The sequence below is a fragment of the Sus scrofa genome, chromosome 1 (genome assembly GCF_054392235.1).
Source record: "Sus scrofa isolate SSC_HxYL_T2T_F1_AM1 chromosome 1, Sscrofa_HxYL_maternal_Yorkshire_Landrace_v2.0, whole genome shotgun sequence".
NCBI lineage: Eukaryota > Metazoa > Chordata > Mammalia > Artiodactyla > Suidae > Sus > Sus scrofa.
In genome coordinates this window covers 36,724,874-36,752,842 of record NC_139383.1, presented here as the reverse complement: position 1 = coordinate 36,752,842, position 27,969 = coordinate 36,724,874, and the positions used below count along the sequence as shown (strand labels likewise).

At 34.8% G+C, this 27,969-nt stretch overlaps 1 long non-coding RNA gene across 9 annotated transcripts in view; it reads right to left on the bottom strand.

Moving 5' to 3' along the window:
- Nucleotides 1-308: 308 nt before the first annotated feature.
- The window catches only part of LOC106508854 (uncharacterized), a 32,960-nt gene continuing 5,299 nt past the window's right edge, over nt 309-27,969 (bottom strand). The window contains exons 2-8 of one of the 9 annotated variants that reach the window (XR_014804152.1): nt 26,348-26,389; nt 26,007-26,065; nt 25,163-25,287; nt 24,947-25,046; nt 21,395-21,541; nt 17,793-17,825; nt 1,751-3,686 (exon numbers count right to left, since the gene is read on the bottom strand). This is a non-coding gene — a long non-coding RNA (uncharacterized LOC106508854). Of the gene's footprint in view, nt 3,687-6,684; nt 8,817-13,855; nt 16,207-17,792; nt 17,826-21,394; nt 21,542-24,946; nt 25,047-25,162; nt 25,288-26,006; nt 26,066-26,347; nt 26,390-27,969 lie in introns of those variants that run through there. The other 8 variants (XR_014804153.1, XR_014804151.1, XR_001305930.3 and 5 more) reach the window with 8 other exon arrangements.

Here is a 27,969-nt window from a genome sequence, read left to right as displayed (position 1 = left end):
GGTTCCAGATATGTGATGTCATATGGTATTTGTCTTTCTCTTTCTGACTTACCTCACTCAGTGTGAGAGTCTCTAGTTCCATCCATGTTGCTGCAAATGGCATTATTTCGTTCTTTTTTTAGGGCTGAGTATATACTTCAAATTTAAAAAATATTTTTAAAAAGGACAAATGAGGCCCTTTTTTTCTTCCTGGGGTGTGACCTGTGGCCTGTGGCACCAAGATTCTAGCTCCCCCTTTTCAGCATCTTGGAGTGGTTGTATCAGAAATATTAACTCAGCTTTCAAAAAGATGATTAGAAGACTTGCTCACAGCTTCTTCCTTTAATGCTTAAAGTTACAAAGGAAAAGAAGAAATGACATATCACAGAACATGCTTGATTCATGAAAGGGAGAAATCTAGTTTTGAAAAGTGGTGTGAAACTGTAAATAAAAAAACATACACATAATGAAAAAACATTTTTTAGGCTTTATAGGCATTAATAATTTTCTTTAGTGTGTCTTATTCAATAGAACATTTCGAATACTATCATGGTGCCAATTATATTACAATGACACTTCGAAGATGGTGCTTTTTATAAGTGATAAAATTTTAAAATGTAGACATGAACTTTTTTTTCAATTTTTATTTTATTTCATTTATTACTTAATGAATTTTATTATATTTATAGGTATACAACAATCATTACAACCAAATTTTATAGCATTTCCATCCCAAACTCTCAGTGTATCCCCCAACCTGTCTCATTTGGAAACCTTAAGTTTTTCAAAGTCTGTGAGTCAGTATCTATTCTAAGAAGTTCATTGTGTCCTTTTTTCAGATTCCACATGTAAGTGATAGCATTTGATGTTGGTGTCTCACTGTATGGCTGATTTCACTTAGCATGATAATTTCTAAGTCCATCCATGTTGCTAAAAATGCTGGTATTTCATTCCTTTTAAGGCTGAGTAATATTCCATTGTGTATATGTACCACATCCTCTTGATCCACTCCTCTGTTGATGGACATTTAGGTTGTTTGCACGTCTTGGCTATTGCATATAGTGCTATAATGAAATTGGAGTACATGTTTTTTCAAGTCATGGTTTTCTCTGGATAGATGCCCAGGAGTGGGGTTGCTAGATCAAATGGTAATTCTATTTTCAGTTTTCTGAGGAATTGCCATACTGTTTTCCACAGTAGTTGCACAAATTTACATTCCCACCAACTGTGTGATAGGGTTCCTTTTTCTCCACACTTTCTCCAGCACTTACTGTTTGTAGACTTTTTGATGATGGCTATTCTGGCCAGTGTAAGGTGGAAGCTCATAATGGTTTTGATTTGCATTTCTCTAATAATGAGTGATTTGAACATCTTTTCATGTGTTTTTTGGCCATCTGTATGTCTTCTTTGGAGAATTGTCTGTTGAGATCTTCTGCCCATTTTTTGATGGGGTTGTTTGTTTTTTTGACATTGAGCTGCAGAACGTGTTTATAAATTTTGGAGATTGATCCCTTGTCAGTCAATTCATTTGCAAAGATTTTCTCCCATTCTGTGGGTTGTCTTTTCGTGTTGTTTAGGGTTTCCTTTGCTGTGCAGAAACTTTTAAGTTTAATTAAGTCCCATTTTTTAATTTTTGTTTTTACTGTCATTACTCTAAGAAGTGGATCTGAGAAGATGTTGCTGTGGTTTCTGTCAGAGTGTTTGGCCTATGTTTTCCTCTAAGAGTTTTATAGTATCTGGTCTTATATCTAGGTCTTTAATCCATTTTGAGTTTATTTTTGTGTATGGTGTTAGGAAGTATTCTAATCGCATTCTTTTACATGTGACTGTCCAGTTTTCCCAGCACCATTTATTGAACGGGCTGTCTTTTCTCCATTGAATATTCTTGCCTCCTTTGTCATAGATTAGTTGACTGTAGGTGCATGGGTTTAATTCTGGGCTTTTTATCCTGTTCCACTGATCCATATTTCTGTCTTTGTGCCAGTACCATATGGTTTCGATGACTGTTGCTTTGGAGTATAGTCTGAAGTTAGGGAGCCTGATTCCTCCACCTCCATTTTTTCTTTTTCAGGATGGGCTTTGGCTATTCTGGGTCTGTTGTGCTTCCAAACAAATTAAAAATATTTTGTTTGAGTTCTGTTACCAGTGTCCTTGGTAATTTGATAGGGATTGCATTGAATCTGTAGATTGCCTTGGGTAGTATAGTCATTTTGATAACATTAACTTGTCCAATCCAAGAGCATGGTATGTCCTTCCATCTATTTGTGTCATCTTTGATTTCTTTCATCAGTATCTTAATAGTTTTCAGAGTACAGGTCTTTTGTCTCCTTAGGTAGGTTTATTCCTAAGTATTTTATTGTTTTTGATGTGATGGTAAAGGAGATTGCTTCCCTAATTTCTCTTTCTGATCTTTCATTGTTAGTATATAGAAATGCAGTCGATTTCTGTGTATTAATTTTGTATCATGTGACTTTGCCAAATTCATGGATGAGCTCTAACAGTTTTCTGGTAGAGTCTTTAGGATTCTCTAGGTATAGTATCATGTCATCTGCAAATAGTGATAGTTTTACTTCTTCCTTTCCAATTTGGATTCCTTTTATCTCTTTTACTTCTCTGATTACCATGACTAGGACTTCCAAAAACTATGTTGAATAGTAGTGGCAAGAGTGGACATCCTTGTCTTGTTCCTGATCTCAGTGGGAATTCTTTCAGCTTTTCACCATTGAGAATGATGTTCCTGTGGGTTTGTCATATATGGACTTTATTATGTTGAGGTAGGTTCCCTCTATGCCCACTTTCTGAAGGGTTTTTTATCAGAAATGGGTGTTGGATTTTGTCAAAGGCTTTTTCTGCATCCATTGAGAGGATCATACAGTTTTTAATTCATCAGTTTGTTAATGTGGTATATCACACTGATTGATTTGTGGATACTGAAGAATCCTTGCATCCCTAGGATAAATTCTACTTGATCATGATGTACAATCCTTTTAATGTATTGTTGGATTCAGTTTGCTAGTATTTTGTTGAGGATTTTTGCATCTATGTTCATCAGTGAAATTGGCCTAAAATTTTCTCTTTTTTTGTGGTATCTTTGTCTTGTTTTGGTTTCAGGGTGATGGTGGCCTTATAGAATGAGTTTGGGAGTGTCCCTTCCTCTGCAGTTTTTGAGAATAGTTTCAGAAGGAGAGGTGTTAGCTCTTCTCTAAATGTTTGATAGAATTCGCCTGTGAAGCCATCTGGTCCTGGACTTTTGTTTGTTGGAAGTATTTTAATCACAGTTTCAATTTCAGTGTTTGTGATTGGTCCATTCATCTTTTCTATTTCATCTTGGTTTAGTCTTGGAAGATTGTACTTTTCTAAGAATTTGTCCATTTCTTCTAGGTTTTCTGTTTTATTGGCATATAGTTGCATATAGTAGTCTCTTATGATCCTTTGTATTTCTGTGATGTCCTTTGTTACCTCTCCTTTTTCATTTCTAATTTTATTGATTTGAGTCCTCTCTCTTTTTTTCTTGATTAGTTTGGCTAAGGGTTTATCAATTTGGTTGATCTTTTCAAAGAATCAGCTTTTAGTTTCATACATGATGAACTTTTGTTAAAGTATTTGTTACAGTTTTTCTAACTACTAACTTCTAGCAAATCAAAATTAGTTTTTTACTCTTCCAGGTTGAATCTTCCTATTTGAACCTTCTAAGTCCAACTGGATGACTGGGAAAAAGTTTTTAAAAAGAGGAAAAGATTTTAAGAGTGGTAAATATACATTAAATATATTTATTAATTCTATACAAAGTAATCAGCAATATTACACTTCAATAACATTCACTTTTCGTAAAAATCAAGTGTAAGTGTTATCTGTATAACACCAATTTAATAAATAGAGGGAATAAAAACTTGGTTTTTTGTTGTTTTTTTTTTGTCTTTTTGCCATTTCTTGGGCCGCTCCCACGGCATATGGAGGTTCCCAGGCTAGGGGTCTAATTGGAGCCATAGCCACCGGCCTATGCCAGAGTCACAGCAACGCGGGATCTGAGCTGCTTCTGCGACCTACACCACAGCTCATGGCACCGCGGATCCCTAACCCACTGAGCAAGGGCAGGGATGGAACCCACCACCTCATGGTTCCCAGTCAGATTCGTTAACCACTGCGCCACGACGGGAACTCCAAAACCTTGTTATTGAACAAAAGTTCATATGCCTGATGCACAATGAAGCCAAACCAACCAAAATATTGGAGTTTCGAGTGGAGAAAGATTTATCACAGGGCCAGCAAGGAGAATGAATGGCTCATGTTTTAAAAAAAAAAAAAAAAATCCAGGCGTTTCCGTCATGGCTCAGTGGTTAATAAACCCGACAAGTATTCATGAAGACACGGGTTCGATTCCTGGCCTTGCTCAGTGGGTTAAGGATCCGGCACTGCCATGAGCTGTGGTGTAGGTCACAGATGTGGCTCGGATCCTGCATTGCTGTGGCTGTGGAGTAGGCCAGCAGCTATAGCTCAGATTCAACCTCTAGCCTGGGAATTGCTGTAGGCCATAGGTGTGGCCCTAAAAAGACAAAAAAAAAAAAAAAAAAAAAAAAAAAAGACCCAAACCCCAAATCCTCAATGGTTTTCTAGGAAAAGTTCTTATAGGCAAAATTTGGGGTGAGGGCTACAGGATGTGTGACTTTCTTCTGATTGGTTGGTGGTGTGGTAACAGAGCTAGGAAAACCTGTGCTCAGCCTCAAGCTGCCACCCTTCACCTGGGTGGGGGCCTTACTTCCCGCAGAAGAACTCAAAGATACTGTTATGCATAACCCTTGAGGAGGAACCAGTATCCTGCTTTGATCCTTGCACTGTTGTTTCTTAATTGTTCCTCTTTTGTATCTGCATTCTCTTACTTCCTTGATTAGCAACTGTTTGAATTTGTTCTTTGGTATTCAGGAAGGTCTAGGAGGCTGAAGGAAACCTATTTCCTACAAACGAGAAATGGGGGACACAGAAAGATTTTGTCCCTGGGGGCTCCACAGGGTCCTGCTCAGTTCCAACCTCATTGACCATTTTGCTGGCTCTATATAATTTAATTTAAAAACTTGTTTTCCTTACTGGAAGGTAAAATTCACATGTCTAATATTTGACAAACAATCAGGCAGAGAACATATTGACCAAATTTTCAAGGTTGGCCAGAATCAAAATCCAGATGGATTGGTAAAACCACTCTGGAAAACAGTATGGTAGTTCCTCAAAAAACTGAACATAAAGCCATATGATCCAGCAATCCCACTCTTGGGCATATATCCAGACAAAACTATAATTCAGAAACATTTGTACAACCAGTATGTTCATAGCAACACTGTTCACAATAGCCAATACATGGAAACAACCTCCCTGTCCATCAACAGATGGACAGATTAAAAAGATGGGGTACATGTTTCCAATGGAATACTACTCAGCCATAAAAAAGAACAAAATAATGGCATTTGCAGCAACATGGATGCAACTAGAGATTCTCATATTAAGAGAAGTAATTCAGAAGGACGAAGACCATATGATATTACTTATATGTGTAATCTAAAATGTGATACAAATGAACCTATCTACAGAATGGAAGTGGACTCACAGATAAGGACAGCAGACTTATGTTTGCCAAGGGAGAGGGGGATGGACTGGGAGTTGGGGGTTAACAGATGAAAACTGTTACTTTTAGAATGGATAGACAGTGGGTTCTGCTGTACAGCACAGAGAACTATGTCCAATCACTTGTGATGAAACATGATGAAAGATAATATGAGAAAGAGAGTGTGTATAGATGTATGACAGGGTCACTTTTCTGTACAGCAGAAATTGACACATACTGTAAATCAACTATACTTTAATTAAAATTTTTTTTAAATCTAAAAAAAAAAAAAATCCCAACGGAAACAAATGGCCTAAAGTTATTTTATGTAGGCCTCTTTATAGACCAAATTTATCATACAAATAAAAACATTTCAGACAGTGTGTAAAATCTTCTTTGCAGACACTGGCCCTTTCTTGTTCTCCTCATCCCTGGATTCTACCTTTAGGTATTAGTCAGGGTTCTCCAGAGAAATAGAAACCATAGGACACATATGTATGTATGTGTATTCATTCATTCATTCATTCATTCATTATAAGGAATTGGCTCATGTGATTATGGAGCTCATCCATCTATAAGCTGAAGACCCAAGAAGCCAGTGGTATAATTCAGTCCATGTCAAAAGGCCTGAGAACCAGAGGAACCAATGGTTTATATCCTAGTCTGAGAGCCAGAGATGAGATGTCCCAACTCAAGACGGCAAGCAGGAAACAAAAAGGAGAAATTCTTCCTTCCACTATTTTTTGTTCTATTCAGGCCCTTAATGGATTGGATGATGCCCATCCAACACTGGGAAGAGCAAATGAATTTACTGAGTTCACTAATTCAAATGCTAATCCCATCCAGAAATACCCTTATATACACACCCAGAAATAACATTTAATTCAAGTTGACACATAAAACTAACCATCACATTCTATACTCCCACTGGCTGCTATTTGAGTTCAACTTTTCTGATTTTTCTTCCCTGGACTCTTGACACTTGCTTTAAACGTGATTTTCCAGTTAGTGATTAAATTTTTGTAAATAACATTTTATAATTGCCCTCTAGTTTCACATAACAGAACTTGGCTAACAGACACTCAATTTTTCCTCCATTTTCTTCTTCCTCCTTTTCTCGCTTCCTTTCTTTTCCTCCTCCTTTCTTGTCTTCTTTCTCTTCCTCTCTTTATCCCTCTCTCTCTTCTTCTCTACCTACTTTCCTTCCCTTCCAAATAGTTTGTCATGCACTTAAATGATTAGAACACTATTTCTGGTACTTAGGACCTACTGACCATCAAGACAGATAAGACATCAGTTTTTAAGAAACCATACTCAAACAATAAAATAATGATTTGGCTCTAATCATAAGTAATGTAAAAGATATAATGAACGATGGGATTTAAAACTGAGCAGGACCCTTTGGAGCTCCCAAGTACAAAGCTTTTCTGTGTCCACGATTTCTGGTTTGTAGGAGGTAAGCTTCATTCAGCCTCCTAGACCTTCCCTGAGTTTCAAAGAGCAGATTCAAACAGTTGCTAATCTGGGAAAGGAGAGAATGCAGAAACAAAGTAGGAGCAGTCAAGAAGCAATGGTACAGCCTTGGGGTCCTGGGGCAGGGTCCTGGTTCCTTCTTAAAGAATATATATAATAATATCTTTGAGTTCTGCAGAAGCTAAGGCCTCCACCTAGGTGGAGGATAGCAACTTCAGGCTGAGTACAAGATTCCTGGAGCATCTCCCTGTAATCTCACCACCAGTCTATCAGAAGAAAGCCATACACCCTGCAGCCCTCACTCCAAATTTTGCCTATAAAAACTTTCCCCAGAAAACTATCTGGGAGTTCAGGTTTGGGTTTTTTTTGTTTTTTTTTTTTTTGTTTTTTTTTGGCATGAGCCACCCATTCTTCTTGCTTGGCCCTCTAATAAACCGTTCTCTGTTCCAAACTCCGATGTTTTGATATTTGGGCTCGCTGTGTGTTGGGCACAGGAACTTTGGTAACAGATTCTTGAGACAGACATAATGGGGGAGGGTCATCTCTGTAGATCAAGTGACATAAAAACTGAAATCTGACCAATGCATGCAAATTAGCCAGGTGAACTCTAATGGAAATAGTCTTTCAGACAGAGGGAGTAACATGCTCATGTCCTAAAAGGAAACACCCCCAAGCATTTGGAACTGAAAGAAATTCAGTGTGGCTGGGGCTTATTAGAGAAAGAAGGGGTAGCAAAAGATGAGGCTTCAAAGGATGGTAGGAGTTAAACAATACAGTGCCTTGCAGGTGATGATAAGGCTTCTGAAGGGAATTAAGTAGAGAGGGATTATGAAGTAATTTGGCTGCATGGGACTGAATGACCAGGCCTGACCATTTGTGGAGGGAGGAAGAAAAATGAAAGGACAAAACTCACACTTTAAATGAAACTTTGAGATAATCTATAATTTGTGCTTATTCTTTTTATACCTATTAGTGAATAATAGTTTTGAACCTTTCAAATTAAACACAACTGTGTTTTGTTTGTTTTTACTCTTACCTAAAGTATGCTCTGCTTCTACTCTTGACATATGAATCCTTGTCTGTGTTCTGAATTGAATTCAGAAGCCTCCTTTAACTGATACATTTTTGGACTTCACATAAAAGTAAAGAGGGAATCAAGAGGATGGTGCAGTACTGTTTTTAGTTCTATGTTTATAAGAACATATAGCAATCAATGTTTGCACCCTGTGGAAATATGGTTTCAATTTTGTCCTTGAAATAGAAGAGATGTGTTGCCAGCACATATTTATTCCTGCAAAGCATCTTCTTATTTCTAGAGTATACAGACATCCTATGAAATTTTGCTTTCATTTTTTCGAGCTTAGTTTAATTTTAATGTAGTGAACACCTGATAAATGACAGCACTTGTTAAGATGAGAATATTAGCTGGAGCGCCATCCCAACAGAGATGGTGGGTAGATGCTAACTGCAATGAGTCTACTAAGAACATCAACTGCTGTCTAATTTATTGAGATTTTTATTTGAACATGCTGGCCGACTTTCACATCTGAACTTTGCATTGTTAGAGCCAAAACAAGGGGCCAAGATTTTGAGACTGAGTGTTTAGAACTTGTTGCATTTTGAACTATGTAGCTTATCACTACCATATTGAATTAAACAGCAGGAAAAGATCATTAATAAACATGACCTTGAAAATTCATTAGGAACATGATACATGTTCATTTGCCAGAAATCTGAAGTCTTGAAGTTTACCAATGACCAAAAATGGGGCCTGTGAATAGCAAAAGAATGACAAATGTTAAATAGATTTTTAAAATTTTTTCAAATCAATAGTCCTTTTTTGGACTCCATGTTCTTTTATTATTTTTTCTTAAGCATTTGTGGAGAAACAATAGTATACAATCCAGCATTACTGCAAACAAAACCAAAATACGAAATATTTGGTGAATTCACTCTGGATACAAATGTTCAATCATGATAAATGGGGGTAAGTTCGTCAAAGTTGGCTAGAATATATTTGGATTTCTTCTAACCACTACTGTATTGAATCCTACTTCTCCTACATCAATAACACATTTTATTATTGTTTCATTTTACTCAACTACAGTACCCATATATTTGGAAGTCCCAGAAAAAAATTCCTTTACTAAAATTTGATATTGAGAACTCAAATTCTTGATATTAAATTCACTGTGTGGAAGAGATTTAGAGAAGTTTAGAATCTGAGTGGATATGAAGGCTTTGTTCAGTGTATCCAAGCTTATCCACCACAGTATTTCTTGCTATTTTTCCAAGGGTTATGATGTTCATATTTCTGCACAATTGAGGACTGATCTTCAGTTAAGGTTAAAAAATTTCCTCAAATCTGGATTCTATTCCCATTACTCCACTGAAGTCTTTCATAAATTTCATCAATAATAGCCTATGTGTAAATTCCTCTGAATTTCATAATTTTTAGTAGCATTTGTCAGTGTTGACCACTTTCCTACCCACTTACTATCTTTTCCTGCTTCAGTTTTCTCATATAGAAAATGGGATTGTTGTTAGATTTAAATATGTTAATGTATGTAGAAATCTTAGTGTTTAGCACATAGTGAGTACATAATACTTTTTATCTATTATCATTTTTTAACTATAACCTAACTTCCTACTGTGCCCTAGCTTGTGTTCCCCTGGAAGCAGAGCATGAATGTGGAGCTGGCATGAAGGTAGTTTATTGTGAAATGATCCCAGGGAAGGAGAAAGGAACCAGAAGAATAAAACAAGAAATGAGAAAAAGCCAACACAAAGTATATTATTAGGTTGGCCGTCTCTATGGGAGCTTAGATAATGCATTTTGAAATTGACTACATTTATTTATTGTCTGTCATACCCTAATTTTAATGGTAAGAATAGCTCTATGAACATTAATTTCCCTCTACTTCCAAGCTGGTTCAGTGTGTCAGAGAAAAAAAAGAAGTTATGGGACCAGAGCACAGGCTGAGGTGAGACTTGCAAAGCTGGTCAAAGAATGCACACTGCTGGTCCCTGCTGCAGCAGCTGTAGTAAGAGGTGTGGCCACGAGTATTTAGGTAATGTTCAAGAGTGTCCAAATAAACACATTCCTCTGGGCTTTCTCTTATCCTTGGTTACTGTTTCTTCCCATCTTCATGCTTTGCTTCCTCATTTTGTATTTTTTTTAAAAAATCTTATTTTGCAATATGATTCACATAAAGTGAAATATACTCATCTGAAATGTACAATTGGTTGGTTTTGAAATATGCTTACACATCTATGTAACAACCACTCTAACTGAAGTCATAAAACACATCAATTCTCCCCCAAATTCTCTCTTGCCCCTTGTAATCAATACACCCAGGCCTACCTCCAGTCAATCACTGATGAATAAAGATGTTGAGCATTGTTTTAAGTGCATATTGACTATTTTTCTTTTGTGAAATATTTGTTCAAATATTTTGTCCATTTTTACTTTAGTTGTTTTCTTACTGAGTTGTAAAAGGTATTTACATATTGTGAATATAAGTGTTTTGTCAGATATATGTATTGTGAATTTTCCCTATTGTGGATTGCTTTTTAGTTTATTTTTAGCAATGTCTTTCAAAGAGCAGAAGTTTAAAATTTCAGTGAAGTCTAACTTGTCAATTTTTTATCTTAGAAAAAATGTTTTCCTTTTTGTATGAAAACTAAAAAGTCTTTGCCTCGTCCAATAGAGCAGATATTTCTCCTGTTTTCTACTAAAAGTTATATAGTTTCAGCTCTTATAATAGGCCTATGACAGATTCCAAGTTAATTTTGTATATGGCATGAGGTAAGAGTCAAGACTCCTTTATTTATTATTATTTTTTAAATATGGCTATTCCATTGTTCCAGTAACATCTGTTGAAAAGATTGCCCTTTCTGCATTGGATTGCCTTGGAATCTTTGTAAAAAACTCAATTGACCATATATATGTGAGTTTATTTCTAGATTCTTTATGCTGTTTAATTAATCTATATGTCTAACCTTACATCAACAGCACACTGTCTGTATCATTGAACTTTGATAGTATGGATAGAAATCAGGCAGAATAAACTTTTTAACTTTGTTCATTCTTTAAAAAATTGTTCTGGTTCTACTAGTTTAGTTCCTTTATATTGTCATAAGAATTTTAGAATTAGTTTGTTCATTTTTTCAAAAGCCTTGCTTGTATTTTGGTTGAGATTACATTGAATCTATAGAAAAATTTAGGCAAATTTGACAGCTTAACAATAGTGAATCTTCCTGTCAATAAATACGGTATGCCAATCCATTTATTTCACACTTCTTTAATTGCTTTTAATGTTTTCTAATTTTCAGGTACAGGTCTTTTATATATTTTGCTAAGCTTATCCTAGTACTTTATGGCTATGCTACCACTGTAATTTTATATTTTGAATTTCCAGTTGTTTTTGAGAGCATGTACTCATACAATTGATTTTACATATTCTTATCTTTTTTCATAGGTTATAGCCTGCTAAATTCACTTATGAGTTCTCATAGTTTTCTTTATTGATTTCTCTATTTCATTTACTCAGGCATTTCATTTGTGAATGAAAAGTTTTGTCTCTTCCCTTTATATGTTTATACTTTTATTTTTTTGCCTTATTACTTTTAGTATAATATTTATTATTAGGGGTGAGATTAGGCATCTTTGGTTTGTTCCTGATCTTAACAGGGGGGTGGGGAGAGAATTTAGTTTTTCACCATTAAGTTTATATTAACTATAAAGTCTTTTTTAGAGTATTTTTACCTAGTGAAATAATTTTCCTTTTAGTTCTAGTTTATTGAAAATTGTATCATTAATGGGTGCAGAATTTTGTCACAAATTTGTAACAACGAAAAAATCAATGCATATTCTAATTTTGCTCGAACTTTTAAACACATTGCAGTCTATAAAATGGTTTTGCACATTGCTTTTTCTTTTCATTTAATAAATCTTGGAAAGTTTTCCTTATCTACTTCTGCTAGGGACTTAATGCTGTGCCCCGATTCATATGCTGAAGCTCTAACTCCCAATGTGATGCTATTTGGCGGTGGAGCCTTTGGGGGTTAATTAGATTTGGATGAGATTATGAGAATGGTGCCTTATAAGTGTCCTTGTAAGAAGAGAAAGAGACCAGAGGTCACGCTCTCCCCACCATGTGAGGATACAGTGAAAAGATGGCTGACCATAAGCCAGGAAAAGGGCCCTCACCAAAACTCAAATCTACTGGTACCTTGATCTTGGACTTCCCAGCTTCCAAAACTGTGAGAAATAAATTTCCACTGTTTAAGCCAGTCTGTGGCATTCTGTTATAGTAGCCCAAGCTGGCTAAGATGTACATCCAGAGACTCCTTACTCTTTCTTATAGGTACTAGTATTCTGTTGTATGGATATAGAAACCCTTTGATGGAAGTCTGGTTTGTTTCCAATCTTTGTTGTTTCAGGAATGCTGCAGTGGATGATGATGCATATATGTCAATTCCTGTAATTCATAGCCCAGTTCAAAGTGATTATGCATTTGTAATTTTGATGATACAAACTTGTATTAACTTTTAATTTTTCATTACCACGAAATGATGAGACTCTTGTTCAGATGTATTATGGGAAAGCTCTGTCTTATTCTTGTCTAGATTCAGCCCTCCATTTATCATCCTGGTTGTAAGTCATGTGCCCTTTATCTCTTATTTTCAACAATGTCAGAATGATTACATTATTTTCTCATGATTTTATACTGACTGTGAAGAATTCATAATCCTTTGATCTGCTGTTGCTTGGAGTTCAACATCAGTCACATTCAATTGAATTTTTGTGACTAAAGCTACTATTATTCCTAGATTACACAGAAAATGTATGTGCAAAATTACATTATAAGAAGATTTTTATTCTTCTCTAACACTTAGGCTGGAAAATATCTGCTATAAAATTCAACCTTTGTCTTTTATATTGAACTCTCTCTGCAATATTTCTGTCATTGAGAAAAGTTTATATAGATTCACTTGGAGTAGAGGAAGGAAGAAAAGGACTTACAAGTTTAGTACAATTTAGTTAATTTCCCACAGTTTGTAAAGGAATTGATTCTATCTTACTTTGTCAAAAACAATCTCATTGGCTGTAGCATCAAAGCATGTTTAATTGAACTATTTATGTACCATGGGTGGAGGCTATATACCTACTTTTGTTCTCTAATAAAAAGGAGTGATGTGATCTTTGACAAGTCCAGTAGATTGAAGCTTAAAATATTACTTGCCTATGTGAAGGGCTTACTCTGGATTTACTTATATTAAAATAAGTGCCAGCTTCATCTTCTTTGTACTCCCTTTGGAAAAGAACTAGAAATGGTAATGCTGGAAACAACATTACAGATGACCAGTAAATCCAAACAAATAACAAACTTTGATAATCCCACTTTCTCTGAAGTTTATGGTAATAGGCCCTTTTCATTCTAATCCTATCTTTTCTATCTTTGGATGTACCTCTGAAGAGAGTACAAAAGGAAGAAAGGGAAATGTAAGCCAGAAGAATAGAACTCACTGTACAAAAATTAAATCTGTGATGCCATCTCTTGAAGGAACAGTATGCAAAGCATTCTTGGGTGATTTCAACTTGAGCAGATAATGTCATAGAAATGTAAATAATCAATAATATTTAAGGAAATGCTATAGAAATGTAAATATTTCATCAAAGTAGCTCAGACCATCTGATAGATTTATTTTTCTATCAAATACTTTTGGATGTTGGTGTGAGAGAGCAGGAAGACATTTAGAACTGGAGAAACAGAGTAATAAATTTCCTCTTACTGCTTTTAGTTAAGATGAATATGTTTTATTCATTTATTATGATCTCTTTAATGAAACATACTTAATTGGAATCCTTTTTATATCCCTTTTGTACTAATATATTGAGTTAGTTTATTGGTTGGCTGACTTGAAAGAAATACTGGTTAAGAGCAGTGGCTTTGAAATAGAGCCTGAATTTGAATTTTGGCTTCCCCACTTAGTAACTAATTGGTTGTCTCACATAAGCTCCAATTTCTGAGATGCACAATTTCCTCATGGTAAATGAGACATAAAAACACATATTTCATATCTTGTTATAATGATTAAGTGAGATATGTTAAACATTCAACACAGTTTCCTGGAGAATGATAAATGCTTAATGAATGTTAATAAAAATGAAAAGAATAAAAATTATTTTCCATTCCAGTATAGACACACTAATTAAATATGAGGAAATATGCTTAGAAATAACCACTTGAACTAAAACAATTAAATATATTGCAAAACTTTACATATATATATATATACACACATACAAACACTTATACAATTATGCATATGTACAAAGTAATGGAGAAAAAAGCTTCTGGTAGCAAGAAATGAATATGCTTCATTCATTTATGTATATTTTACAATTACCCATTCTAATATTTGTATCTGTCTTTATATTAGCACATTCCAGAAGGATAAGCAATATTTATAGCACTGCATATTCAGAAAAACACATCTGCATGTACTTTAAGAATTCATCAGGGTGCTGGGCTCCCTGTAGTATAATGCTGTGAGTATAACTTAGGCTGGAAATCTTTCAGGGATAGCATCATAAGACATCCCATGATTTCATGCATTTTCTGGCTGGCATGGTTCCCAGTGGGGCAGGATAGACACACACACTAACATGGCTATTGAAACAGGTTAAAATGAATCATCTGAAAATATTTAAAGGCCAGGATTAGTGAGGACAGCCCACTAATTTTCATTTAAGTATTTTGTAACATCGCTTGATATTAGACTGTATGTTCAGGAACAAACCACCTGCAAATTCGATGTCTTTATTAAATCCAAAAAGTTTTACTTTGGAGTAGATGACAGAGAGCTAAAAGGAAGTGGGGAAGAACTAGAAACTTATAAAGAATAAGTTTTAAATGAGATGACTTAAATTATCCAGAGTATATTTTTTATCATCAGTAAATATACTTTTCGCCCTTTCCTCTTGATTCACATAAATTTAATAAAAAGAGTTTTAAAAAAATGTGTACTGGCGTGCATTTTATTATGTAATAACGTTTGCATGGTACCGCTTTTCTGTTTCTCACTTCATCAGAACTGTTTTTCATTTGGTTGGACCTCCTCAGCTGTGATGGTGTTGGAAAAAAGCATCTGTAGTTGTGCAATCATCTACTGAAAGCTGTTCTGTTTCCATGTAACTATACATCTCTTTGAGACCAAATGGGAGATGCTTAATGTTAATAAATAAGCAGTTTCTGCATAAATAAAGACCAGGCCCTGCAAACTACAGGCTTGATTAATTATTTTTTTTCTGAGCCAAGCCAAATGGACTCATAAAACAAGTGATAAAGTTGTGAATTGTATACTTAGTTAAAAATGCATTCAGAATAAATATGGTTTCTATTTGTAAATACAAATATTATACTTCTATGGGATTCAAACTTAATCAATTACAATAGAGAAAAATACAAATATATGACCCTTGTGCATAAAACACATTCATACCAAAGTCCTGCAGCTATGAACAATATATTTGCCTTTGTTTTAGATGCCAAAAATGTGGTTCAAAGTTCTGGGAGATGTGACCAACTCACCTCCTTTCTGGCCTCCCTCTGTCCCCCCCAGAACTTTAATATTTAATCTGATCAAATGGGAACATTATGTGGTGATTTTCATATAAGTTGCATATATTTGCAGGTATTTGAGAATAGTCTTCAAAAAAAGTGATGGTGCTAACTTTCAAAAAGAGGATGCTTTATACTTATATGAATGTAGAAACTGAGAACTATAATAAAGAAGGAGATATGTTAGCTATTATTTTCTATTGTTACAAGAATAACATTTACTTAGTACAATTTATACAAATATTCTTTTCTGCAATTTTTCCTCATTTATTACAATGAGATCATAAAGTCATAGTTGACCATAATAACAAATATTTGCCCCGGACCAGATTTTGATGTCACAAAATTGCCATTTCACTGTAGGATCAGATAGATGGGAGAACTCAAGCTATGAGGAAGCAAAACCCTGTTTAAATATAAACAGCTTTGAGAATTGTCTGAGATAGTTAAAAGGATTATGAGAAACACATGAAGGTAACAGATACATGTTTGACAATAAAGTTCAAAGTTTCTTCTCTTCTGAATGTTCTACTTTACAAAGAGAGAACATTAAAAGATAAATTATTAAAAGATAAATTACTATATTTGATTTAAGGACTTTTTTCTACCTAACAAGAGCTGGCAAACTATGTCTTCTTTCTAAAAATAGACTAAAATAAATGTCTAATAAAAAATACTTCTTTTTATTTCAGCAGTATATTTTGACAAATTAGCACTTCAAGAATATCCATTTGTAATTAACATAAAATATAATTTTTTGTTAGGGCCCCACCTGTAGCACATGGAAGATTCCAGGCTAGGGGTCAAATCAGAGCTACAACTGAGGCATACACCACAGCCACGTCAACACTGGATCTGATCCACATCTGGCAACCTATGCCATGGTTTGCAGCAATGCTGGATCCTTAACCCACTGAGCAAAGGCCAGGGATTGACCCACATCCTCACAGAAACTAATCTGGTTCTTAACCTGTTGAGCTACAATGGGAACTCCAAAAATATAATTTTTAATATTAATGCATTAAGAAATACAAGGTCCCCAGTAAGAAGCCCCACATATTTTATGAAGTTCTTGTAAACTTCAAGTGGCTCAGCTAGCAACAACCTTCAACTCAGCCTATACTAAATAATTACTACATTGAACTATTCCCTCCAATCAGAATCCAGCATCTGTCCCACTAACTCTGCAAATATATAGACTCCTAAAAAGTAGACTGGTCACCAAAGCCACTTCAGACATAAACTTTTCATGCCTAAACCAAAAATTAAGTTAAATTCTTAAATGTTTTTTGTTCTGTGGGGCTTTAATTTTCTAATCCCATCTCAACCCAGGTAAATTTAGATCTTTCTCTTCCTATAATCCTATTACATTTTACATAGGCACATATACACACACTTACACTGGAGCCATGCTCACAGTTTAATGTATATCCTGAGTTTGCCTGGTTATCTCCCAAGCAAGGAAGATCCTCGGTGCAGATGTGATCATGAAAAGACATGGCAAATATCTCCTTATTTTACACTTATTAAATAAAAAAGTCCAATTAATATGTTATGAGTGAGTAAATGAATTAAAAGTAGTTAAAAGAAAATTAATTTGAAACTCCAAATCATAGATAAGTTACTCATCATATGTACTCTTTCTTTATACAAACCTGTTTCCAGGCTTATAATCTAAAATGCATTTAATAGCAAAATGAGAAATGTAATTCAGCTCAGCTTGCTATTTAAATGTGAAACTATATGGCTTATGTGATAACCTTTATACTTTCTATGAAAATATCTCAACCCAGAAGCAAATAATAATGGGCAGATTATTCATAAGATGATTCCATGAACACAGTGTGTCTTAAATATTTTGAGAGTCTTTGAGGAGGGTGTTCAAATTGTTGGAGGTTTGGAATCCAAGCACTCACTTCTTTTCTACTTCAAGTCTTTTTTGAATGATGAGAGTGATAAACAGGTAACAGTAGATAGATATTTTTTAAATGCGTAGATTTAGGTAAGTAGGAGTTATATTTCCTCCTGTGTTTTTGTTTAGAAGATATTTACATTTTTTCTTCCTATTATATATATTTTATGATTGAAAAACAACTCTCTCATTAACCATTACTTACTTGATACATTGAGTTTTAGTCCTCCCAAAAGACCTAAAAGAAACAAGAGCATCAGTCATTTAGATGCTCAGACTTTGAGCTTTATGGGAGGAAAGAAAGATTCTTATCATCTCTAGCAGAGAGGTCCTGGGGAAGATCTCTGATTGGCTCATGTAGACATGTACACCTAACCCTGGACCAAACCCTATGGCCTCGACTAAAGCTAATTATAAGTGATCCAGGCTAGGTCACATGATAACCTCTATTGTTAAGATATGGGATTGTCTTTCTAAAGATGATAACAAGGATACTGGTGGCAATAGCCACTACAAACAGAAACCAATCATTTTTATTTTATTAACCTTTTATGCCTCGTTCTGTAACATTATAGAGATTATAGAAAAAAGATGATTTATATTAGGTGTCAAATATTGGTAATGGTACTATTAATTTAGAAGTGGAAATATTTTGTCTGTATAGCCTTTAAATATTTGCTCTGGCTAGGGATTATTTTGAAAAGAAAAAAATACCACTTTTGCAGCCAGATGTTAAAGAGAAAATTTAATTGAAATATTAGAATGTAATGGGTTATGAAATTTTAAAGTGAGCTGCCAGACCAGGATGAAATTTTTCAAAGGAAATGTCTGTAAAAGGACGTTTTGACTCTAAAAACCCCTTACTCTCCTTGGAAATATAAATAGTAAAGAGAGCAAAGAAAGAAGGGAGATTAGTGAAAAGGATTTTTTGAGCAAAGTTATGATCCCCTCTTCATCTCAAGTCAAGAGAGAGGATTTCTAACAGGATTACTTAGAAAGGCTGAGCTATGGCCCTGTAGTTAGGGAGTCACAGGGAAATATGTAGAGTGAGAGAGTGTTTAGCTGCAATGAAAGTGGAATGAGGCCCCTTTGTGGGGAGTGTCCTGCTGTATTGTGGGTATGTGCGGTGATGCCTGAGTGTTTCCTGGACAGCGGATGAGCTTGAGAGAGGGAGGTAGAGGAGGTGCCTTATTAGATACTGAACAAGCAAGTCCAGGAGAGTGTAAATTCCTCAAAGCGAGAAGCTAGAGTTGAATTACCAGATTAATGTGTATAGCAGAGAATTAAGCAGTCACTGAAAGGGAGCACATTTGCCCAGGGAGGGGAACTTCAGATCAGAGACTACCAGGAATGGGGCAAGGCTAGGGTAGGGCACTTCAAACAAGTATAATAGTTCCCCAGAAGAGAAAGTGTTACCTTTGAACATCTGCCAGCCCTTGAGAATGAAAAAGCAACTTGAGACAATGGCAGTCAAATAAGAATTTCCTGCCCCCAGCTCAACCCTTGTCCTTCCTCTCCCTTTGTCTCTGGAGGGAAGCTTTAAAAATCATGGTTGGGAAGCTTTAAAAATCATGGTTGGGAAGCTTCAAGGATCATGGTTAGGAAAATGGAGGAGTAGAGGAGAAGGCCTAAGGGGAAGACTCAGAGATAAAAAGATACAAAATCAATATCCCTCCCTGCTTTCCTGGCTTCTTGTTTATAATAGGCCTACAAACTTCACCTGGGGGATTGGGACTAGCACTAACTTTAAATGAAGTCAGATGCCTTGACTATCAGATGCAATGTATTTAGTTGGACATTCTAAGGACCAAATCCAGGCTTCCATCACAGTACCAACCCCAGAGTGACCACAGTTCTTTTTATTATCTGAAAGTGAGAAGAACAGTCATAAGGCTACTTGTGTTTTATTCCAGAGGCAAAGCGAAGAGCTCATATCACTGAAAAAATTTTAAAGGGCGAGTGAGTAGGAAAAGGTATACTTCTGATTATAGTCTTTTTTTTTTTTTTTTTTTGGGGGGGGGTCTTTTTAGGGCCGCACCAGCAGCATATGGAAGTTCCCAGGCTAGGGGTTGAATCGGAGCTGCAGCTGCTGGTCTACACCACAGCCACACAGCAATGTGAGATCTCAGCCATGTCTGTGACCTACATGCAGCTCACAGCAATGCTGGATCCTTAACCCACTGAGCAGAGCCAGGGATCTAACCTGTGTCCTCATGGATACCAGTTGGGTTCCTTACTGCTGAGCCACAATGGGAACTCCTGATTATAATCTTTGAGTTTTGTTTTTAATCTTCCTTTCTTTCTCTCTTTTTTTAAACAGATATAGTCCCTTAACTGAAATTTCAGGTTCTTGGGGTATACCTTACCAATTGATTCTTGTGAAGTGATATATTTTGTTCTATTTTTATCAGTTCTGGAACATAAATTCTGTCTATTACATTATCTGTGTCTATGTGTATCAATGCATTTATATTTTATAATCTTTATTTAATTCATCTGGTATCCCAATATAATAATTATAGGAATAGCTTTGTTGAACTTAAAAGTTATTTTAGGGTAAGATTCATATTATAAAAGCAGTAGAGAAAAATCAACCACTAATTAGAACTTGCAAAATATATTTTTACAGATTAAAATGAAAAAATGCCATTTAAATGTTTTAATTGGTTTCAGTTTTACAACTGCAAACCAGATGGTTTCTTTTCAAGTAGTTTATGTCATTGCCAAATAGCTGAATTACCAAACCAGCTGTGATTATTAACATTTACCTAAACAGAAAAACATGTCTGCTATTTGTTTGCTAAGAGAGTACCTGCTTTGCAAAAAGTTTGGCAAGCAAATCATGACTTTACTCTGGATAGCATAATATTTTAATAACATAGAGCAGAGATAAAAGATGGACATATTAACTTATATCCTAACATGTATCCTGGTTTAAAATTTTAACTGATTTACCCAGGTGTCAAAACCAAGCAATCTCTTGTGGATTCTTCCAATTTTATTATTCTACAATTGTCAAATTTATTTACATTTTTAATGTGAAGAAATTGCTCCAGACTTTTTAAAACTCTGTTAATAATTCTCTTTAACTGCTTGTTAAAATGTTATATTCTGGAAGCAACTGGTTCTTACTGAAATTTGTTTCTAATATAAGCTGAGGTTTTCTAACTCTTTTAACTCTTAGCAAATGTAAATTTTCGCTAAGAATTAAGCAAAATCCAATTCCGTAAAAAAAAATTAATAAATAGAAACCTCAATTAAATAGAGTTGGGAGACCAGAATGGGGAGTCCCATGCCATGTGACGACAGCAGAGCCCAGCGGGAGAAAGCAAGCCTCCTCTTATTTCCTGGAAAGGACTCAGCCAATGAAAAGCCATGGACACTTTGTTTTCTATAGCCCTCCAGCTTCCTTTCTCCCCCTCTATAAAAGTGTTCCCCTTCCCTGCCTTGAGGGGATTTGTGTTCCATAGCCCAAATTGCATTTCTCTGCTAGAGAATAGCATTCATCTTTGCTGGAGAATATCTGGCTGTTTCAGGTCAACAATTCTCTTTAGAGCCAATTAAGGAAGGAGAAATTTAAGAGGAAGTAATGGTGAGAAATGCTGTTTCAGTTCTTTTAGCAAAAATATAAATTTTCAGGAAAAATTCTGATTAGAAAATGACATTGTAAATATACCATGACAGTCATTTTTCAACCAGGGTTCTCCTTGGTAATTTACTGTTTGGGTAAAAGGACTAAATTAATTTATTTTCGTCTCCCAAGTCTGTGATGGGATAGGCATTTTTATTGATCTGGGTTTAGCTCACCTGATCTCAGTGGGATCTATCTCTGGTCAGCTGGAAGCCCTCAGGGGCCTGGTTGGTATAGGATGGTCAGCACAGGAATAACACAGCTCTCCTCCAGGTGTTCCTTACATTTCCCTAGCAAGCTAGCCCAGGGATGTTTTCATGGTTCTGGGGAAGGAGCAAGAGCAGTAAGATAGCAAATCCTAAAGCACAAGAGCTTTTCTCATCTCTGGTTGTGTTCTGTTTGATAATGTCTCATTGGCCAATGTGAGTATTGTGCCCAGCTCAAAGTCAAAGAGTTAGGCAGAATGCCCTCCTGCCTTTGATGGAAGGAGTAAAGAATTGGGACCATCAATGCAATCAATCAGATACACATCTCATATAGGTGATTAGTACTCTTGGATAGCTCTCCTGGGTATGATGTACAATTTACTTAATCATGTCTCTATTTATGGATAATCAGATTGATTCTATTTTTTTGCAATTATAATCAATGCTGACATAAAATAATCTATGTACACACAGCTCTATGCACATGTATGGATATTTTTCAACATTGTATTATGAAATTTTAAGTATAAAAATATTTCATAATTATTTCAAAGTTAATGGACCTTATATTCATGGGTTAAGTATATTTCTCAATCTATTGCTTTTTTTGGGGTAAGATTTTTATTTAAAATTTCCTGTCTAGTTCATAAATAAGATCCTCCCTTGTATTTTTTCTTTTATTATCCTTATCTAGTTTTCTGTTAAAATTATACTGTCTTCCTTTAAAAAGAAATGTTCCCTTTCATCTTTTGCCTCTTAATATCTTCCTATCTCTAAGGTTTTCTGCAGTTTTCCTGTGGTGCATTTGGTGCATATTAATCTCTTTTTATCCACTTCCACTTTAGGAATCTGAGATTTCACACCTTTTGTCAACTCTGGAAAATTCTAAGCCATTTTAAAAAGTATTGCCTCTCTTCTTTTTTTTTTTTTTTTTTTTGCTATTTCTTTGGGCCGCTCCTGCGGCATATGGAGGTTCCCAGGCTAGGGGTCCAATCGGAGCTGTAGCCACCGGCCTACGCCAGAGCCACAGCAACGCGGGATCCGAGCCGCGTCTGCAACCTACACCACAGCTCACGGCAACGCCGGATCCTTAACCCACTGAGCAAGGGCAGGGACCGAACCCGCAACCTCATGGTTCCTAGTCGGATTCGTTAACCACTGCGCCACGACGGGAACTCCTGCCTCTCTTCTATTCTCTCTGGTCCCTCAATCTGAAACTCATTTTTAATTTATGTTGGACATTTTCATTCTAACCTCAACATCTCAACTTCTCGAGTAATTTCCAGTTTTATACAGTGTATCTCTGTTTCACATTTTAGATAATTTCCTTAAATCTATTTTCAGATCAATAACTCTCTTTTGCTTTTATTCCATCTTCAAGCTTTTTAAGACTGATCGTTTGATTCTCAAAATTGTTGTTCTTTCATCTCATGCTTGTGGATATAATGCAGCTGTTTTTACCTTCTGACTTTGGCTAGTTCTGCTTTCTTTGGATTGTGTATGTGTGTTTGTGTATTTAAGTTACTTTTTCTATTCTTTCAAAAACACTGCTCTAATATTTTAATATACATATTTATTAAAATTTAAAGTTATCTAATATTTCCCTTACCCAAAATTGAACATTAAAATATTTTCATTCTGATCATCTTATCTCACATGTCATTATTGCCTAAGATTTATTTTCTACTAAATTCTCCCAAACTGGATATTTATTAGTTTGTTTAGATTTACCCTCTTATATATTTCTGTTTATATCCAATGTCTTCTTTCTGGTTTTGATTTCTTTTTTCCTGAAGGAGATCCTTTAGACATTCTTTCTGTAAAAGTTACTGATGGTAATGATCATTTTTTTGCTTTCTCTAAAAATATCTTTTATATTGCCCTCATTTCTGAGAGTTTAGTTATAAAGTCTACATTGAATGTTTATTAACTTAAATAGTTTGAAGTTATTTTTTCACTATCTTTTGGCTTCTATTGTTACTATAGAGAATTATGTTCTTAGCTTATTTTTTCTTTTGTAGGCTGTGGTTAATCTCTAGATGCATTCACCATATTTTCTTTGTCAATGGTATTAGGCAGTTTTTCTAACATAGGTGTGGAATTTTAAAATTTATCCTACCTGAGATGTATGTCTCTTGAAGGTGAAAATTCAGTTCTGGAAAGTTCTAGCTTTCATCTTGTGACTATCACTTCAATTCTGTCTATTCTATCTTCCTGGAACTCCTATATTTTTCCTCCATATTTAAAATATTCTCTTTCTTCTTTTTTATCACTTTATTTCCTCAATTTACAAGTCACTATTTTCTATTTTGCTGTTTCTAATGTCTGAAGTATTTAATCTCAATATTCTTTTAAAACACTGATATTTCATTTTATTTTAAAAATATTGATGGCTTCATATTTGTAATGAGTTGTTAATTTTAATTAAAAATTTAAACATTTATTTTATATTCTTTATTGTTTCTTCATCTGATGTTCTGGAGGATCTACTTCAGGTGACTGTTAATTCTCTTGTATTTGCTGCTGTAGGGTAGTTTCTTTACATGTTCTCTAATTTATAAATTTATGCAGAGGGTAGAGAGGATAGAAGGTTAAATTTCGGAGGATAATATAAAGATTCCACTACTGTCACCATCTGCTCTTCAGTCAAAATGCAAGCTTTTTTCTTTTAAATCATGTGTGTGTGTGTGTGTGTGTGGCTGCTCCCATGGAATGAGAAGTTCCCTGGCCAGGGATCGAACCTATGCCACAGCAGCAACCTGAGCTACAGCAATGACAACACCAGATCCTTAACCTGCTGAGCCACTAGAGAACTTCCTTAAAGCACATCTTTATGTTTGGTGTATGATTATGATAATTGAACTAATCATAGAACAATTAATTAAATTTTGGGTAGGGAAATATATTAGAGAACATAGTAACAAATCATTATAGGTGCACTTGATATAAATAGAAAATTGTCATGTAGTGTGAGGGCAGCTTTACAAGAGTCACACAATTATTCCCTACAAAAATAGGAAGGTAACCAAAATATGGGAAATATACACTAAAGATGATATAATTTATGTTTAGAGAGATTAAGAAATTTTCCCAGGGTCTGAAAGCTAATAAGTGACAGATGTATACCCTGATTTCAGTTTGTTTGACTTCAAAATGCATTTTAATCTCTATTCATACTGACTCTTAGTAGACCCTCTGGTGTCAGAGGCTATCTCTTATTACACCTTCTTTGGTTTTTAGCTAGGTACATGTTAGCTCAAAGACAGATAGCACTTTTCTATGCCAGCTTACATCTTGGTGTGGTCATGTACCAGAGTTCTGTCCAAAGGAATAGAAATGATATGGTATGGTCATCCCTAGTGTAAGGGAGTAGAATAGGTTCCAGGACTCTCTCCTCCTCACCAGCTACCAAACTCCCCATGCTCGAATCCTTTATAGAAAATGGCATACTACAGTGGGCTGCTTCCATCTCTGCTGATATGGAGGGCAGACTCTCTGTGTGACTTTCAGATACTGACTGACCTTAAAGAAAGGTGTGTGCTTCACTTGCTTCACTTCCGCTTTCTCCTTTGTTCTTGCTGGAACACTGGTGTGCTTTCAGCAGGTCAAGTTTAAGGATGTGCTAGTGTTAAAAGTTAGTTTTCAATAATGAGTAAGACAGTTTTGTAAGTGCCATTGCTAATCTCATAATACAGTTAACCCTTAAACAATACAGGGGTTAAGGGCATGGACACCTACCACAGTTGAAAATCCATATTACTACAGGGAGTTCCCTGGTGGTCTAGTAGTTAGGACTTGGTGCTTTCACTGCTGTGGCCTGGGTTCAGTCCTGGTCTGGGAATTGAGATTCCTACCTGGAGCCACTCCACAGCAGGACAAGTTAAAAAAAAAAAATCCACATCACTATAGTAGTTAATTAATCCTAGCTGAGGTTTCACACTCACAGATTCAATCAGAATCAATCTCTGTGTAGGACACATTTATTGGAAAAAAATCCCCATATAAGTGGATCCCAGTAATTCAAACCCATGTTCAGGCATCAGCTATGAGAAAAACCTACTTGATTTCTGTTAAGTCAAATTTAAAATACAAATCACTTGACTAGATTTGATAAAAATTTTCAAAAGTCGATTCCTCTCCCCATTTTGTTATGTTTATTTTTCCTATAAAGAAGTAATGTCACCACATTAAATAGGCAGGAAATTACAGAGAAAAAAAATCACCCATAACATAAATACTCTTTAATTCACATTTTGTGGTTTTTCTCCTAGCCATTTTTAGATAAACTTTATTTTTAACAAAAGACATGTAAGCTAAACTACCAGTAATAGAATATCTTAGTTTTTTTCACTTACCATGTTATATTTTTACATATTTCTACCTGGTGATTAAAATCATTATTTTAAATGAGTGCACAGCACTCCATGGAAACACTACATGTATTTAACTGGACATTTTACATTGTTCCAGTTTTTTGCTGTGATACATTTCATTTCCACTATATACTAAATGTACAAATTTAGAACATTAGCTCTGGGTCTCTCTTACCTTCTCTGTAAATGAATAAAATGATATTACTTACCTCTAAAGTCCTGGAGATGATTAAATTCATGCAGGATCATTAGGTATTCAGAGAAGTTCCTGGCACATTATATATAAAGTATACATTTTTTAATCATATTTTTTAATGGTTTGAGTTGACTGAAAAAATAGACTTGATGAAGTGTAAGCCACTCCAGTTTCTCCCTCTGAACCTGGTCTTTTTTTCTCCCTTCAATGAATATCTTAAGATTTTATTGTCTCTCTTAGATAATAAACTAAAAGCCCCTATGTTTTGAAGATAAAAAAAATCTAGTCTTGTTTCATAATTGTCCTATCATTGCAATTCGCTCCAGAGAAAAAACAAAAACTTTGAACTCTTACCTAGTTTCTCTCACTCCTCACGCTTGATCCACACTGGGAAGCCTGGAGTGGGAGAATGAAGGTATGTTATTTTCTTCATTGTAGTCTAGTTCTCTTTCCAGTCTTACTTTCTAATAAAAGTTGTTAAATAAAAAATGATGAAAATGATGTTGGAGTTTTCCTCATTTGCTTAAAAATTCTTGTGTTTGTTTGTTTTCCCCAGGAAAAACTGTCATGGCTTTTTAAGGGATTTAAGACAGAAAGTTTTACCTAGCAAGAAATAGTTCATTTCTTCTTCTTTTTTTTTTTTGATGATTAACCAATTGATGTCATCTAGTTTTCTTATAGAATTCTTAACAATTTATTCATACTGAAAACTCCCTGGAGTCACAAAATTAAAAAGAAAAAGCAAAAACAACTAATGATTTGATGTGGTACCATTACCAGCTGAGTAGAATTTTTAAATTGCAGAATTTCTCTTCTTTTGCCCTATCCTATTGCAAATAATGTTCTAGTAGAAGTTATTCTTCATAATGTACAAACTGATAATGAAACATTACAGAAAAATTACTGTTAGCAAGGTAGATTTTACTCTAAGTTGTGACTTTTTTCCACTTAATGTTTCCTAGTAATTTCTATTTCTTTTGGATTACTGTGTGTCCTATTTCAAAGGCATTTTTAATCATGGAAAACACATCAAGAAGTCTAAGATTTCTGGCACTCATAACAAGAATTTGTTTCAAAGCCAATATCTTTCATCAATACTGGAAAATAGATTTGTGTCCCTGTAACCACTCCATATTCAATCTGAAAAATGAGGTAATCAGTGAGGGGAAGAGGATAAGAAGAGATGTACTTAGCTGAGCTAAATATTTGAAATATGAATATTGAGAGACCACACAAGTAAGGTGAAAATTTGCAAAGCTTCTGGAGTAATTGTCTTACAAACCACTGGACTGATGAAAAACTGAAATAGTGCAGGTTCCAAAATTTTGTGAGATTCTGCATCTCACAAATGATAAATGAAACCATGATAGAGGTGCTTTAAAATTACAAAAATTTTTTTGGCAACTGTGCTGCATCTGGCAGATTAAAATTTTTATTTAACCATTATTATAATCAACATGGAAGATATTTTAAGGATCAACAAAACAATGTATCAAAATCTTTTTTTTTTACAAGCTATAAGATTCTAGCTAAATAGTGTTAGTTTTTATTAAAAATTAAAAATTAAAATATTTGGTAGTATTTTTGCTAATGAGCACAAAAGTACAAGAATAATCTTCTAAATCATTCATTTTATTTAAAATGATCCAAAAATGTTAATTTATAGGAATACATTCTCTAGTAACATATTCCAATCTGTGTTATGAAGAGCAAAATCATATTATTTTCCAAGATTTTTTCAAACATCATAAAATATTGTCAATAAAGTTTTAGGTTTTCTAATGTAAATAATTTTCTTAAAGAAGTATTTTGATGAAATTCATTCAATAAACATTTAAACCATATACAACATCAATTAGATAATACATAAAACATATCATCATTTAAGTATATTTATTAGAGAATATTGGATAACATTTAAAATAAATAAAAGTATCCATATTCCCATTACCTAAAAATTATTTTCTTATTTTAGT